Below are 18,682 nucleotides of genomic sequence, written 5' to 3' on the forward strand. Positions count from 1 at the left end.
TCAATATGACAATGGCTCATCTGCTCATCATTTAGCCATTACCTGGGAGAAAAGGACCTCCTGCTATGGCAGATATTTTATTTATTTTTAATACAGATTCACCACTGCCTCAGTTCTGCAGACACATTTGAAGCCAAAGTCACTCCAGACTTGCCCTGTCATACTGTTTGCTCCTCATATTTTATTTATTCCTGTTTGTTCTTTACATTGGTTACAGAGATAAACACATACAAACTTTGTGATGTTCAACAAGTTTAGTGCAACAGCAAGAGAGGACAAAAACCATGAACTCCCATTTACACCATCCTGGAGAAAACAGCAATATAATAATTCTCCTAAAGAAGAAAACCCATGTACTGCAACTTTTCTTTGGCTTAAACCTTACCATGAAGAGCAATGCTGCACAGCTTAGAAATATTTTGAAGTGTTTCTTCACCCCATGGAGAAGTCAGGTTAAAACATGTTTCCAGTACAAGTTTAGAGATAGAAACCTCTTTTTCTGATGTTCAACAGCCTAAGGATGTAAGGGATATGACTGGGGATAGGGCAGTTTGGTGACCCTGTGGGCACACAGGGCCTGATCCTGATCCCACTGGCACCAACAGAAATCCCAAATCTGTTCAACTCAGTGGTGTCTGTGACCAGGGATCAGAATCAGAGCTCTTGTATGGCTTTTACTGAAAGCCACAAAACTTCCCCAGAAACCTCTTCCCCTGGGTTTTTAGGCAATGTCTGCTCAGCAAAGGCTACTTGGTTGCGATTGTGACAAAGCCAAGTGGTTCGTTCTGGTTCCTGAACTGGAACACATGACTATTTCTTCTTTTAAGGAGATGAAAGTAAAAGGGGAGCTGATCCCATCTCTGATAGAAAAGCCCACAATGCAACCTCAAAATAAATACACTTCTTTGCATATGCAAACACTGGTGCCTTATATGTATCCACTAATATCCCTTCCTTAAACTGGTAGGAATATCACATATGCTACAGCTCACACCAACGAGAATAATGAGGGAGGTGTTGTTTTTTGATATTTTTATAAGTTCATATAACTCTACAGTCGAAGCAACTCGAGGTTCATCAGAGCTATCACATTAAAAAAAAAGGGACTTATCACAAACAAGCTTGTTTAATAATCAGCTGTCTTAACTTCAGTCCTCTCTCCGACCTGTATGCCTACAGTCTGTGTTACAGTCTGGATTACAGCCTAATCACACCACAGCCACAGAAAGGCAAACTCCCAACAGCCACTGTCACCTCCCTCTCTCTTTTCCTTTCACAGCAGGTTAAACGTGGAAAATGCTAAAAATCTCCTGGGAGCGCGTCTAAAAATGAAGTGTAAATAGGTATGGAACAACCTATGAGAAAAAGTGCTATGGAAGGTGCCTGAATGGCAAAGTGCAAAGGGTGACAAGAAGAAAATTGTGATGGCACACAAAAGGCGAGGGAACAAGAAAGATGCGATACAATAGATAGCTGGTGAGAGCCTATCCACTGCCTGGTCGCTCCTGGTCCTCCCCCTCAATACCTTCATTTTTTTTGTTATGATAAAGGACATTCGCGATCAGTAACAATGTTATAATGATAGTAAATGCAGGATTTAAGGTATATAAAACCTTCAGCCAACATTAGAAAGCCACCAAGGGGGAGTTACCTTGCACGAGGTTCTATTTAGTGATGGCTCCACTCTTTCACTCCCTGACTGCAAATCAGCATTTTTAGTGGACAATAGGCTCAGCAGTGGCCTTATGATTGCCTCTTTTCAAATGGAAATGGCTATCCTAACTCCTCTGCCAGGTTTTTCTTACTATAGCACAAATTGCAGTTTACAAGGCTCTAAGGGGAAAAAAAAAATCTTAGCTGAATATCTTTTTTTTATTCGACAAACTGACATGTAAATTACCCTTTAAGTGCTCCACTCTAGGGCTCTGATCATCTCCTAATTGTCACAGTCAATTGTAGCCAACAGTCTCTTCAATCCCAAGCGCTTTGACAACAAGCATAAGGATCAAAGCAGAATCAGCTCCCTTCAATATCCTTCTGTTTAGGATGCTACAAAAAGCCTGAAAAAGAAAGGTGTAAGGGCATTAGTGGAGAAGGAACTGAGAGGAGAAAGTACTATAGCAGTCATTTTCTTCTTCACTAATATTATATATCTTTATATACTCTGTTATCCCAAGTTCACCATGAATACATAAACATCGCAGAGAATAAATATGGTTTAAAACCACTCGGATACATTACTACTTAGAAATAAATGCATAATGCATTTCTACTGCTTCCTGCATGCCTTCCCCCATCCTTCCCCCTCCAACTTTCCCCCCTACTCTGGGAAGAGATATAACAGCAATTATTTTTAAGCAAATTTGGGGGTTCTCCCCGTGCAGATCCACAGTGCTTTTTCCAGGATGAGCCGGGCTGCAAACCAGCCCATCCCGACGGAAACCCATCCCAAGTTGCATTCATAGGGCTGGTACGCCTTAGACACAAAACAGGTTGTTTGTGCAGCTCTGCTTTTGCTTTCTGAAGTGCCTATAACCTAAGGTCAGGCAGAGGCTGGAGGAAAACCCTCTCATTCAGTTGGAGTCCAACTCTGAGAACAGCCAGTTTCAGTCACATCCAAAACGACTGGGAAGAAATACAAAAAACAAATTCAGCAGTTCTCAAAGTCCGCCTGGGGGGAAAAAAAAAATTGTTTCCTACAATTCTGAAAGAAGATTCACCTTTTATTGTGTTCCAGACCACTTTAAATCAGCACCACACTACACTGCTTAAATTTTTGTACTGGCTGGCTGTGTTTGATGATACGAGCTTGCTCGCTCTGCAACACGCTTTCAATACCCTCAGTGCCTCGCAGACGCCTTGTTGAAGTCGTGTTTCCAGGGAATAGGAGTAAGGAGGAGCTATTCTGAGTCACATTTTTGCTCCAAAACTTGTACGTATCCACGAACGTAGCAGCAACTCCCACAGAGGCTCGCAAACAGCTCCTGCCACACGGGCTGCAGGGGAGGAATTGCACAGCTCCTGCAGAAGATGTGCTGCTGAAGTGGGAGAAAGCCTGCAGGAGACCAGGGAGGAAAACTGGGGTTGTGCCAAGCTCTAGAGTAACTCAAAAGGATCTCCAAATGGATAATCAGGCTCTGCAGGGTTGGGCAACTGGAGCATTTTGGTCTCTCTGACGATCCTGCTGCCATACAGAAAGAAAACAGAAGACCACCCATTTTCCTGGAGGTCTGTCTTTCCTACTCCTGGAAATGACACAGGTTGAATCCCTGAATTAAAAAAATAATAATAATAATGGTAATTTGGAGGTGAGAACCTATTTACTCCTTCACAAGAAATTAATTCACTTCTTACAGTTTTTAAGGAACTGCCACTTAACATTTCTTGAAGATGATGCACCTTATCCATTGCCTCACATAACACTGTTGGAGTGGTTAGACAAGACAGCTGGATGAGTTAACAGCCTGCTGCCCCCATCCTACTTTCCTTATCCAAACTCTGTGCATAAGATGAGCTGAGTCAGATTTATAGACCAGCAGAAAACCAGTCATTTGTGTAACAGAATCCCAAGGCAAGGGTTCAAGGTAGATCTTCCTAAACCATCACCTACATCATGCTCCCCAAAGACCACAAAAGGGTTTAAGATGCAAAAGTGACACTATTTCTACAAAGAGGAGGCTTGGAGATTGTAGGGAAGGTGGCACAGATACAACAAGGCTTCCTTGCCTGCTCCTGCCTTGCATCCAGCCCTGCTTGGAGCCCCCACCATCACCTTGCACACACAGATGAGCATTATCAAGTTAGAGATGTTAAATGTAGATAATACAGTAGGTACAAAAACTGATGAAATCGTGCTTTCCATAATGAATAGGAACAAAAAGTCAAAATTTCTCATGGGAAAGATATTCCAAAAAAAACGTTGATTGGGAAACATCAAAAGCACTCATTTGAGTGATGTCAAAATAATACAGAAGGTTAATCTAATATATAATTTAAAATAAATACAAACCCCAAATTACAAAATTGAACTGAAACATTTGTCATGTCAAGCTGTTTTGTTTCCACGTTACCGAAGGGGAATATTTTAACTCTTTCTGACTGAAAATTTTACCGAAAAAGGTATATTCTAAAGAAAAATTTCCAGCTCGTGAAACACACTGCACACCAGTAAATTTACAAATGTTTTTCAGCACTATATAAATATAAATATCTTCCCCAGACAGCTAAATTCTGAGGTGTCTCCAGCTAAAACATATATTTCCTTGATATTCCAATATAAAAGGCAAACCCCATTATTTTCAAGGAAGATTATTCCAAGACACTGGGACACCTTCCAAATTAAACCTTCTCAACGTTAGTGGTGGTCTACCTCACTAGAATTAACTTAGTATATAAAGATATTTTCACCTCTGCATTCACCCACAAAACTGCCACACGCCAAGAAAAAGCTGCAAGGTCACCTGGAATGTAATTGACTTTTTAAAATTCTTCTGTATTTGAACAATAGAAGCATTTCCAAATAGCAGGACGTCAGCTAACACAGCCTGCACTATTTTCTCACCTTACTTGAAAATGCATCCAAATAGTTATTACACGAAACTGTTGGTTCCAGTCGGTGCAGTTGCTGCTGACAGACTGCAGAGAGATGAGTTGCACAGTGATCCTGGGCATTTTCCTTGTTTCCAGCTGGTAAATCACAATTAAAAAAAAAGGTTAAAACAATATTCTTTCCCTATCAGAACTTTTTCATGGAGATAATTGCTATAGTGTTTGCAAAGTACAGATTTCGTTACCAGAAGGTAGTAGAGGGTCCACATGACCATGAATGGGACGAGATAAGCTCAATGAGACAGTTTTCCCTTAAAATAAGGTACATATTATGGGAAAAGTTGAACAAAAAACCCCTGCTCTACGAGAGAATATATTCTTTTTTTCAACACATGGAACTCACAAGAGTAGAGATGTTTGATGTACAAGCCAGATGTTGATCAGGACTATTTCATGATACTCCAGAGTTGCACTTTATTACAGGTGATTAATGATTGTCTTGCACGACTGTAGCAAGGGGGAAGGTGCCACAGTATTGCCTGGGCACTGGAGCAGCCTGCAAGGAAGTGGTTCCTCCAGCTGCCTCCCACAAGCCATGGGGCTGCCAGGGAGTACAGGGGCTCCTCTGGAAGCGGTACCCCAAAAAGGGAGCACTGAATGCTGACCAGAGCTTGGGTTTCTGATAGGATTCTGGTGCCCTTTCCTACAGACTTCAACATAACCCCCCAGTCTGGTTGTAAAGGAGAGAAACAATAGTGCCCATTGTGCTGCTGACATTTCTCTCGGAGGGGGTGGCTCCTCAGTGAGCATTTCCCTATTTAGCTCTCTGCCACAAGCACAGATTTTTGCAGCCCTTATTTTTGCGCTTCCAAAAAGTAAAAGGATGAAGGGCTACATTTGGGAAGCCCCAAAGTGACAGCCAAAGCACGTGCACTGATGTGATGTGAAAGACTGTGGCCACAGAACCACTTCAGGACTGTTGCGCAGCCACTGATACGGCTCCTAAATTACCAACAATTAACTGATGTGCTCTGGTCATTAAATCCTTGTTCAATTCAGTCTTTCAGGCAACAAAGACAAACTACTTCTCTCAGGGATGCCTTGCAAGTCTCTGTGCTGAGTTTGCTAAGAATGTACATCAAGTCATTACCTCTACAACAGCCGAAGCCACATGATGTGCCTTCGGAAGACCATCAGCTTATGCCTCATCTGGGACTTGTTTTAAGCAGGTCACATGCTGCTTTTTAAGTGATTATTTCTAGCTGGTGCTCAGGGCAAGGGAGGGTTGGTGGCCACAGCTCCTCCTGTGCAAAGGCAGAGATTCAAGCCAGCTATCACAGGACTTACACTGAAGGAGCCAAATCGTACACAACTGCCTGTTCTTGGGGAGGAGAGGCTTTTTGGGGTGTCTTCATAGCTCATTAGCACAGTTTCTACCACAGTTAGCTCAACTACACAGCTCCAACTCCAACCACATCCTCCTAAGCCCAGGAAAACATTCCAATCCCATTTTACAGAAAAGGACATAGAGGCTGTTTTAACAGTGGGATCCAAGTCTATTAAAAGCTAATGAGATGTGCTGTCCAGCGAATTCACCAAAGTCATGAAAAATTGGTTTCAGAGCCAGGGCTACACTACAGCAGCTCCCAGGGCCTGATCTGTGCCCAGGCAGTTTGGTATCACATAGTCCTTCCTGCTTTTAACTCCTGTGAGGTCAGCTCCAGGAGCTCAGCTCACTTTCAGGATCCTGCATGACAAAATCCAGAACAAGGGCATCATTCATGGACACTGCTATTAGAACCTGATCGTAAAGAAAGCTATTTCAAATAACAACCAGAGAGTTAGAAAAATCATGTCTAACCACATGTCTGTTGAGAAGAATATTATGCAGCATTTATCAGCCCAGACAGGAGCTTGTTTCATAAAATTAGTTTCAGTATGGGAGTTTAAGTATATGGCAACTGATAGGGGGAATATAGACATTATTCTACACAAGGAGAGTTTCTATCTATTACTAAGCTATAATTTTAATTGATATGAAGCAAGAAGAACCACAAGAATAGAGCGAGAGCCCATTTCTCACAGCACATCTATCCTGTGTGTAGTTGCTCAGGGCTCGTGTACCACCAGTTTAGAAACATGTGTAATTGCTTATGGTCAGCATGGTACCACTGCCAGATCACACATTAAACAGATAACCACTATTATTATAAGAGCAACTTCCTTGACCTCATATTTTGGTCTGGCTCCGAATTCCTGTACTTTACCAGTTTGGTTTGTTGCATTATGCCAGCCTTCTGCCTCTACATGTCATTTTCTACTCCTGTAAGTGACCGGTGCGATGGAGAGTTCCCTCTAAAAATGCATATTTGAGCACATGAATAGAATAAATTCAAGAAATATGATCACAGTTGCTCCTGTGATGTTTTTATAAACACAGAGTCTCTGCTTTTTTATTATAGTTAAGGTACAGTGTGTTATTTGGCAGAGGAATCTGACTTGAAAATGTAAAAGGTTCAGGCAACCACACATTTGGAAGTAGAAATCTTTCCTTAAAACAAGGCTCTGGTTTTTAAACATAGCAAAATTTCTGGAAACTTCAGTTTCTCAAAGTCTGCCAAAGCTCCAGTCACATGTAACATATTCTTGGGGCTTACATATAATGCTTCAAGTAATAAACAACATCTTGTTTAGAGCAGGATGAAAAAAAAAAGAGGGAAAACAATCATTAGGAGTCAAAGCTCTACATCAGTACTGAAAACAAAACAAGCTTTTTGCACTGAAACCTCAGAATAACTTCTATAATGGATCAATAAGAGATTTGCGTACTCTTCACACCTCTAAATATTGCAGATAAAATGGTAGGTTAAATTCTTACAGAAATTATATAAAATTTATTACAAAAGAAATAAAATACACTCACTGAATTCCATTCAGCTTTTCAGAAACAGAAAGAAAAGTTCTGGTCACCCTAATTCAGTAACAGGATAAGTTACACATTGTACATAACTATGGGTCATCAACAACTTTCGGTGCTCTCTGTGCAATTCATTTATCATGTGTTTTTTATTCAGGAACAAGGCTGTATTTAAAAAAAAAAAAAGTTGCTTCCATACGAAGGCTCATCGTGCAGAATATTCACAGCTTAAATATATGCACAGTCATCTCTACTAGTCAGACTCCATTTCAGTCCTCTCATCAGAATGCACATTAAGAGAATGAATCTGAGATACAGAAATAGCACAACACAGCCAGGACTGGAGTATGGGCCCTAATACCTACCTCACTGGGATCGAGTCAGGTTTAATTAATTAATGCTTATGAAGCACTATGAGCTCCTCAGATCATCTCTTCAATTCATTATCACCCCCATTTGTTTTGTGTCCCACTTTCCCCCTTAATTCAACAGTGAATTTCCTTCAGAAAGTGTTGCATTTATAGAGTAATGAACAGATGAAAGCGGTTGGAGTGATTTCGCAGGAGTATAAAAGGGAGCAGGAATCCTTCCCCTTCCTTCCTGCTCGAGTCGTTTAGCATCAGGTCTGAGAGGAGCATGAAGCTTCATGATGTGTAATGCTTCTCTAGAAGTCACCCCTGGACCAAAACTGTGTCCAAATGCACCAGAAAATGGTGAAGGTAAGAATTTAACATTAAAACATTGGGGTTTAGTCTGGGAGACTTCTTTGCTTGCATTTATGTTAATTAAAGATGGGTATGAGCCACAATGCTCAGAGGGAGGGGTATGGATGCAGGCATTTGGTTCTTGCCTCATCTCTAATAATTATTAGATACATTGGATGGAAATAGTTGGAAAGAAAATCAATAAGAGAATGAATCAAGAAAATTAATGGCAATTTCAAATACTTACAAGTATAGGATTTCACTCAAGGGCAAGACAAGATAAAATTAGTAGTCTGTATTAAAACAAAACAAAATACAGTTTGATCAACCTTCCATTCAGTGAAATTTTCTTTAAAGATCTCAGATTTTGGCTCTAAATAATTTGGGTTACAAAACTTAACAGGGAGGAAAAGGAAGATTATCTAGTGAAACTCCAAGGTTGCTATAGACTTTCCGAGAAGAAACCAGATTGAGACAACAAAATTACTGGTGGAGGAAAAGCTGATAAAGAAGACTAGAATTTGATAATGGAGGAATTTAATTATTCAGGTATTGATTACTATGATAACTATGTGGAAGCTAACAAAGTTTGTTTGTGGCAGCAATGCTATTAGCCCAGTGAGCAGCCAGTAGCTATGCTGAGCCCCACGCTTGGAGATAGGCATGTGTGCTGCTATAAAATTAATTTTAATTATAAAATTTAACTTTAATCACATTTAATGTCAATATAAGTTTAAAAGTTAATGATAGAGACTTCAAACCTCACTATGATAAAGATCCACACAGATTTAAAGGATAAATCAATGGAAAACATTCTTATCAAGAAAAGCTTGGGAGATTCACGAAGTGAATAGACTTGGGTCAGAAGAACAATTAAAACCCAAATATGCTCTTATTATTCATTTAAAGAGAAAATCTTACCAACAACAAAAGAATTGGTACAGCCAATGGTGGGGGGAAATGCACCAATAACACACAATAAAGGCAATCTGAGAGTAGTGAACCAGGAAAAAGAAAATGTGCTTTAGTGGGGGATGTTTTGTAGTTATTCTGACTAAAACGTTCTTCCTACTGTACTTGGAAGATGGGACCTTATCTTCCAGGACTCACAAATATAGTTTTAGATATTTTTGTTGCTGACATACCATACAAAGAGCTTAGCAGGTTACAAATGGAATTGACTCTGGCAGTCCCATGACCAGAGGAGTGGTCTCCAGTTCCATATATTATATATTTAAACACTGTAATTTAATCAATACACCTGTGAGCAGGTACTTACAATCCAGTTCTCCCCCAAGATGGAAGATCTCCAGCAAGAGGAGTGGACAGCAACCACTGAAGCTTATTGAAGGTGAGATCATGTTTTTAGGTCTCCTTCAGACCAATGTTAAAGCTGACTGGGTTTTCCCGTGGACTGGACACACTTCTATCACCAATTTAGGTGAAAAAAGCTCTGGTGACTGATCCTGTGCATTTTATAACACTGCAGACTTCTCTGCCATTGAAAGAGAGGTGTCTATCCCTGGTGGGGTGGAGGTTAAGGATGCCCACAGTATTTGGCATGTTCCCAGGATGCTGAGTGATGCATGTGGTGCCCCCAAAACCCTTCCTGGCTCAACTGAGTGTCATCTTGCCTGGCTCTTCCCTTGGCTTGCACAGAAAGCTCAACTCAGATCCAATTGCCATCTCATGTTTTTGCCACAGGTGAGATAAAGGTGGTCCCAGGTGGGTCAAAATCCTTCCTATTAGACTTGCTTTCTCATTCATTAAAGAAGTAGAATAGTTCTTTTCATGAAAAATAACCTTCTTTTAGAGCAAAACCCAATTTTCCTCAAGAAAAATAAACCTTGGAAAAAAGTTTTTGTTTTTCCACGAAAAATGTTTCTGTTTGGAACCATAACCACAGTGATTCACTGGTTGTTTCTCACCATGATGTATAAACCAGAGTACAGTTAAGGCAAAATATCATCACACTTCAGCAGAAATACCTGGATACCACCAGAGACAGAGAGACCTGTTCATGGAGGATGTAGCACCCAAATAACAGCACCTGTTAAACAGGTCCAACAGGGATTTGATTGTACCAATTCCATTTGGTTTAGTCTTAAATTTTTACTTGGTTTCAGTTGAAGGGGAGGGACTGTTTCCTGTGTAAGATGTTAGCTTTCCAATATTAAAATCAATCTAAGCATGAATCTAATATTAATCAACCACTTACAGTATTTACCAGAAATTGCCAGGTTCATCATTGTAATAGAAATATCTACAGATGGGAACAGAAAGCTGGGAAGGATAGTAAACATCTTAAAATAGTCAAATAATGGAAAAATAAAGCATAAGTCATCAGTAATCTGAAACAAAATATTACATAATGCATACCATTTAGTAAAACATTAAGAATTATTTTTGCAGTAGCAAATAAACGTGCACTTCTTGAGCTAAAGAAATCCGTAAGAAATGTGGGTAGAGAAAATAAATCAGAAATGTTAAGAGGCATCCCAACAGTCATTTTGATCTCTTGGCACTGAAGTAGAGCAAGCGCAGTGCATAAGGGTTAACTCCTCAGCTCACATAAATCAAGTTAACACCATTTAAGTTAGCAAAATGTATTCAAAGTCAAATTCATTTACTCCAGCCAAAGATCTGTCCCTAACTCTATCCTTTGCATTTTATACTGCATTAACAATTTTAACATATTCATCTTTAAAGCCCAATATACTTCAATATAATCTCCATTACATATACACGCTTTTATGTACACATGCATATGCAGAGGAATTCATACATATAAAATTATTTTAAATCATAATATAAACAAATTAACATAACACAATTCATGGCTACGAAAAATAGAATAGGAACGGTTTTGCAGGATTTAGTGAGGAAACACACTGAAAATCCTAATTTGAGTAGAGTCAACCAACGTGGATTTATGAGCAGGAAATCTTGCTCAAATAATTTGTTGGAATTTTTCAAAGATACCCCTGCCAAGGTAGACAAGAAAAATACTATGGATGGTATACAATATGCCTAGACTTTCAAAACAGCGTTTGATAAGATCCTACACTGGAGATTACCAGCGAGGTACAGAGCCACTGCATAAATGATAACAAACTTTAATGAACTGATAACAGTCTGCAAACAGCATTCACCGAGTGACTTAGAGATTGGCAGGGTAGTGCCTGGGTCAGGTTAGGAGCTTGTCTCGTCTCTAATCTATGTAAAAGAATTAAATCAGAATATCAAAGGTAAGGTATCAAATCGTGCCGGGGACATAAAAGTGACAGGGGCTCGAGCAGCAATTGTCTAACTCCGGCTATAAATGCGAGATCCACATCAGCAGCAAATGCAGCATCAGCAGCACCGGGATCGCGCCGCTGTGCCGGAGCCCGGAGCTGAGAGAGCAAAGTAAACAGGTTTTTCTGATTCGGGGGGAATGTGAAAACATGCTCGACACTGGCAGAGGGACGGGAAGAAATAGTGGGGAGTGTTATGGAAATGGGAGAGGCAAATCCAGGTGCTGCTTGGAGAGAAGGGAAGAGCTCAGGGAGCAACTGGAATTCCAGCAAAAGGGAAGGAATAGATAAGAGGACGCTTTGAGCTTTTTAATCCTTAGGAGGTGGGGAATTTAGAGGACATTAAAATCTTTTGAAATTAAAAAAAAAAAAAAAAAAAGACCAACTTCTTGTTTTCTATCCCAATTTAATAGGCAAGTGTTTAGGTGAGACTTTCTATCCCAGGAATGGTTACCTTATGATTTTACTGCAAGGGTCTGCTAACGAAGCCAATCCTGTTTCCCTTGAACCCAAGGCCCATGTAGCTTTGAAGCACTGCAGTACCCTTCTGCCTCAAGGATGACAGGTCTCTCCAGAAAAGCTCAGCACAACCACCAGATCAGGGGACAAAATTCTTGGGGCTCATTTCTGTGCTGCCACGGCTCAGGTCTGTGCTGGAGGAGCTTGACAGCCCTCCTGACGCTCTTTCAGAAGAACCTAAAAGATTATGGCTCCTAAATCCTATTTACAAGAGTGTTTCCTCCCTGAGAAACACAGTTTGTGGTCACTTTGAGCGTGCTCCTTGAAAATGGGGCTGGGCCTCCTAAAACTTGGAGAGGTTTTGGAAACCCTTGACCTCACTCCCCGTGCAATTTTTTTTATATTCCCCATGGACCAGCTCCATGAAAATAAGCTGGCAGAGGCAAAGAACACAAAAACAGGACTCAAGTCCTTTCATCTGAGAGAAGGATATGTCCTCAATAAATTTTGATGAAAAAAAAGAAATTAAAAGATTACTGAACAGGGCTGAGCAGATTCACTCCAGCATCTGAGGTTATTTTACTAAAGACTTTTTTTCAGTTGTCATTTTGTCCCTCACAGGCACTACATAGAATTTCACCAGGTATTTAAATAAAAAAGAATTAGTTAAGAATGAATTCTTCTCACAACGACTATTCTACTTTTATCAACCTTTACATTCATGTTTCTTAAAACTACTTGTCCAACCTTGGCTTTACTGTCATGTCTACTTCACTCATTTTGCAAGACCAAAACTATTTGATCTAATGAGCATTTACCAAAGATTAAGATTTCAGCTTATTATACAATTTTTACCAATTATTCTCTTTATTATCCTTATTCAAGGACCCTCACAAAAGAGCAGTCACTATACCAACTTCCACTTTTGCAAATCAGTTCCTTTAGACAAGGATTTTAAAAACACAAGCGTTTAAGCTATGGGTGTTTGCAGTCCAAGAGATGCCAGGGGAAATGTCTTTTACATGTCTCATTGCCCCTGTCCAGGCCTAAAGTGGCATTTTCGCTTCTTCTTTGGATCACCAGCTCTCTGGTAAGGTCGGATTCAATCCTTAAAATTCAACAGTAAAATTATTTTTGAGACTTTTACAGGGTTTTTTTTTTCAATCATTGTGTATCTTGGATATAAACCTGAGGCTTACTGTGCCTCTCAGATACAGTTTACTGATTAATTTTTAACCAGCTGCATGCCCACGTTTTCATTTCTGTCATAACTGTTACTTCACCTGCCTGAAACCAAGAGATTTCTAATTTTTCTTCCGTTTCCAAGTTTCTCAAAGTTCCCTGTTCACCCAGCGCTGCCATCGTGGTTCCTGAATAAAACCTCAGTGTTTCTCAACGGAGTGCAGAATTTCTTCCCCTGAACAACCTCTGCTAGCTGTGTCTCTTCTTTTTTCAGGGGAAAATCTCTAAATAAATAAATAAATAAACCCTATTCACTGTAAATACAAGTTGCTTCCCTAAAAAAGGGAGCGTAGCTAGCTATCAGAAATAATTGTTAATATATTGGTTTTCTAGGATTTCAATGCACTTAAACAAAAAATTTAAGAGTCTTTTCTCAATCTTTCATCACAAAGTGATCTACTTTGCTTGCTTCCCACTTTATGGTTCACTAGGAGTATTTTTGTTTCACCAGCCTATTGGTCTTTGAAATTTGAAAATCACTCAGGTTTATCTGTGACTTGTGTTTCTTTCCCCACGTTTGTGTTGAGAGCTCTAATGCCACTCTACTTTGAGTTGCCTCAGAGGAAAGGAAAGACCCAGGGTTTTTTACATGTCGGAGGAAGCATCTGTATGCTAATTCCCCCTCAACTTTGCTAGCAGAAAATTTAAAGGGAGATAGTTTTTAATAAATGAAAACCAGTTAGCAGTCAGAAATCTTTGTAACATTAACGATTTCTTGGGAACCTGTCTCCTCCCACCAGCCTTCAAGGCTGTTTCTTGACTTTACAAGATCATTATAAGTTAATACTTGACTCCCAAAAGTCCCACTCCACCTTAAAAATTGCACTGAATCTGTCAAGCATCAATTTTGAATCAATGCCAATTCAGTATAAATAAAGTGTGATATGGACACTCCAGAAAAGGATAGCCTGCAAATCAAAAGAGCTCTTATCGCTCAAGAAACGTGATAGATTCTTCTCTACTAATTCCAATTTTGATCACCTTTTCCAGAGAAGAACTTTAGTGACTCAAATAGGAATAAGATATGAAGCAATCGTTGTTTCCGGCTGTTAAAGATGCTTGATACAAATGAAGTCTGAGCCTAATCCTTTTTTAAAAAGACCTAAACATTAGTATTTTCATAATTAGGTTGAGGGCTGAGGTAGTGGCTGTATCTGGTGAGTTTAAAAAGGAAAAAACCAAACAGATTATGCCAATTAAAAATGAAAGGTCTAAGAATAAACAGTGAATTCTTGTAGAGCGATCTGATTCACAGCGTAGTAGGCACTATGTCAAATAAAACCACCGAGTGAACCAAAGTATTAATGAACAGAAGAGATATCCAGACATGTTTACACAGGCAGACAGGGCTGGAGGATATATCCACAACACGGGGAGGTGTGTTGTAATAAACTTGAAGGGGGGACTGACTTGTTGGGCCAAGTGTCCCTTTCCTGTCCAGGAATTCCTCATGTCCTCATTACCCTTTCACCTCTGGACAGCTGCAATATTAAAATCTGGCTCACGTCTTAAGAAAATTGAGTTTAATGTCCTTAATTCAGTCCCCAGTCCGCATATATCCATATCACAAAACAATCATACAATTTGGCTCGATGGACAGTGTCTGCTGAGGGAAGAGGCCCATCCTGGAATGGCAGGGCTGTTGCAAGGCAAGTCTAAGGCCTCTGTAAAACACGTGTAGTCTGTGTGATACACACATGGTATGTTCACACTTGAGAGAAACCAACTTATTTTCATTCCTTTCTTTTTCTGGTGTCGCTTGCATGCAGCACTTTAATTACCAAAAGCAGCCACGCTCCTGTATCACAACAGCAACCAAGTTGGACAAGAATGAAGGTGGCCTTTTGGTTCTCATGTTTTCTTCACCTCTAAATGCAGGGTATTATAGGATCACAGAATATGTTGAGTTGGAAGGGACCCACTAGGATCACTGATTCCCACTCCTGACCCTGCACAGGACCATCCCCAAGAGTCACACCCTGTGCCTGAGAGTACCATCCGAATGCTCCTTGAGCTGTGCCCACTGCCCTGGGGAGCCTGTTCAGTGCCCAACCACCTTCTGGGGGAAGAAACTTTTCCTGACATCCAACCTAAACCTCCCCTGAGAAAACTTCAGGCCATTCCCTTGGGTCCTGTCACTGGGAGCCTCAACAAGAAGCAAGTTATGGGCCTGATTCAGCACAGCTCTCTCCTCTCTGAAGCACAGATGAGGGTGCAGGGTTAGGTGCTGCATCAATAGATTACGTAGCAGAGAAAACATGAGTGGCATGTTTTGGTCCTGGGGATTGATATGCAACGCTCTGAACACCAAAGTCAACTGCTAAATAATCTGGAGTCAGAAAAGGGGCAGAGTGGTTGTGGCAGGGGGAAAAAAAATGCGAAGGGGATAAAAATCAATCTTTGAAAGGGTGTTATGTTTTATGTTAGTAAATCATTTTAACTAATTGATTACATCATATCTCCAGCCAGGCTTCCAATTTGAAATCTTCAGGAATCGGTGAGCAGGGATGTAATAGGCACTTGTTCCCTTCATCTGGAAAACATCTATGTTGCATGTTTTTCAACATTATGGGTTTTTTCTCTGTATCTTTCTTTCAGAATGTTTTTTTACACCTTTGTGATGATTTTATTCTGATGCATTTGCTTACCAACATAAGGAATATAAAAGAGTTCGTAGGTACTTGAAGAATATCAATATAAATGCCAAAGTACTGGGTGCATTTTGGGGTGGAAAGAGGGGTGTAAGATGGAGCATAAGTCTGTCAGCTCGAGGCAGAAGCAGCTGATTTGTAAATAATAAAATTGTAGGATTTATTCCTTTTGATGCACTGCACTTTTATTAAAAGAAAATCCCCTGGAAACCTCTGCAAATGGCATGAAACATATAATTAGACTTAGCTTTTTTCACTCTCTGCTTATTTAAGTGCTCCGTAACTTCAATGGTGATTCAGTAACAACTGATTTTATAGAAACATCTGACAATGAGAACAAATATTTGCAGTATTTTCAGTCTCTGCTCTATATTTCTCCCTATGAGGCAGAGCTTGCCCTTCCTTGTGTGTAGATTAACGTCACTTTCTCCGTTGCTCCCACCTCTAAACACATCCACTTTCCAGTGTGAAATATCAGATGTGACTTTTCACATCTGGCTTCTTACCTCCGAAATGCTTCCCCCCAAAAATTCCAGTCTCCAAATTCCAGACACAGATATCTCCTGTGCTCCCAAAAATGAGTGCCACCACCAGGCAGGCTTTGGCATAGGCAGTCACCACTGCCAGGCACGGCTGGTGGTGGGTGGGGGCACAGGAGCTCACCCAGGCACTCCCCTGCCCCAATAGCAGATATCCAAGGCTGTGCTGTGGTAGAGATTTGTTTTATTTTCCCTGAGCTCCACCAGTTCTGCTTTTCCCCTGCTTGGTAGGGAAAGAGGTCTTGCATACAGAGAGCCACCCCAGCAGAGTCATTGGTACAGATCAGATTCAGAGTCATCCAGGGTTGACTTTGCTGCCCTGAACCTCCCCACCAGCCTCCACAAAACATCAAAACAACAGTGTAGCAAATGAATATCACTCTGCAGTGAGTTGGGTCCTTGCAAATATATTTCCCTGTGGGGACACGGCTCAACCAAATTACGATACGGGAGGCGGAGACTCGGGGTTGCAGTTCTTGACTCCTGGAGCCCAGGACATCAGTGCTCACACCAGCACAACCCAGGCTGCCAAAATTATTCCAGAGACCATTTTGCCTCCTCCCTAGCCCAGAATTTGGGAAATCACACCCATTCCTAACCTCTTTGTGGTAGGCCCATTGATGTGTGTGGACCCACAGGGTGAACACCAAACAGTATTGCCATATTCTGCTTCATGCATTTTTTGTACCCATTTCCAACCTGTCAGAACAAGGAAAAAGCATAGAGTTAATTTGGTAGCATCTGATTTTTTTTTTTAAATAAAAAAGATAAAAATAGCCATTTTTAGAGGGTTTCAGGTTGAAGGTTGCTTGTCAGAATCCAAGAAGAGAGCAGCAGTTGTTCTGACACTGCGGTTTTCACATCCTTGTCAGAGATTTGAAGCAGGATAGCTGATGTGTGTTAAAAAAAGGATGGTAAGGTTTAAAATAGTTTAGATGCTGCCTGGAGCAAGTTTTAAGTGATATAGTAAGAAGCATTGGTAGGAGTGTACATGCACCTAACACCAACCTTGTGGGGAAAGGACTTGTTTAAATGCTGGTACCTTTAGCACAACAGTGACCTGGGACACCACAGAGCAAATGACCCAGAGAGGAGCCAGGAAATTTCCCAGGAAACATTTTTAAACCGTAATTTGGGGAGGGAGTGACAACCTGGAGAACGCTTTCATGGCAAGGGGGGGGGAAAAATCTCTCTTCTGTTTTTGACAGCTCTAATAACCCAGAGTCTAAGATTTGGGCTTGGAAAGGGGCCAGTTGGCCAAGCCTCTATCCACAGACAGGCTGGAGATGATGCTGATAGTCAGAGGGAAGCAAACAGAAGACCTGGCAAGTCCGATGCCACCCCTGATGAAGGGGATGTCTGCCAGCTCGTGGGTAAATCTGCAGTTTAGGTGTGCAACAGTCGCTGCGTTGTGCCTTTCCTTCTCCTGGAATCCGATACAGCCAGCAGCCACCCACAGAACGGCAGCAATTTTCCAGACATTGGGCAATTCTGTACACACGGAATTTCTTTGGAAACTGTGCTGCAGTATCTAATTGTTTTGAATCATCCGGGATTTTCTAAATATCTTTGTAACCCTTGTGTTTCTGTAGATTTTAAAATATACAGCTAATCTCCCGGAGTCGTGGAGAGAGGAACATGTTTTCCCCGGGGCGGTGATAAGAAATAATTGGGGCAATCGATCGACTCTGGAACTTTCGGATGGCCATCAAAATGTCAGCTTTGCACCCAGATTCTCTGCTGGTAATTTCACCTCTATTAATTTAATCAGTAGTCAGTGGGGAAAATGGGGAGATGCCAAGAAAGCCAGGGAAAAGGAAATTTGATCCAGTCGCAAATAAGTAGAACAGGGGCTACCGTGTAATTGTAGAATTTATATTCACCATTCAGCATGGTTAAAACAAAACAAAAATCTCCATTTTCCATGTTAATAAATCCACCACAAAGTTGTCCATTGGCCTCACAACCATATCTAAGGGGCTTTGGCTGATGTTCTTGATGCCCCTTCCATGGAACTGTTCAAGGCCAGGTTGGACGGGGCTTGGAGCAACCTGGCCTGGAGGAAGGTGTCCCTGCCTGTGGCAGGGCACTGGAATGAGATGAACTTTAAGGTCCCTTCTAGCCCAAACCATTCTGTGATTCTCAGCACTGGATGGCTTCCCCCCAGCACTGTAGCTGGGTGACCCCAACCCTAAAAGTGCTGTCTTGCTTTGCAAAGAAGCGTGGGGGCATCTCAGGGGTGTTTGCTTTCTCTCCTGCTTTTAGAACCAAAAAGCAGAGGTTTAACCCCGATTCCCACCTCGTCCTTTTGCAGAGAACTTGCTGT

The sequence above is a fragment of the Neopelma chrysocephalum genome, unplaced genomic scaffold, assembly GCF_003984885.1.
Source record: "Neopelma chrysocephalum unplaced genomic scaffold, ASM398488v2 Primary Assembly neopelma1_103b, whole genome shotgun sequence".
In the NCBI taxonomy this organism is placed as follows: domain Eukaryota; kingdom Metazoa; phylum Chordata; class Aves; order Passeriformes; family Pipridae; genus Neopelma; species Neopelma chrysocephalum.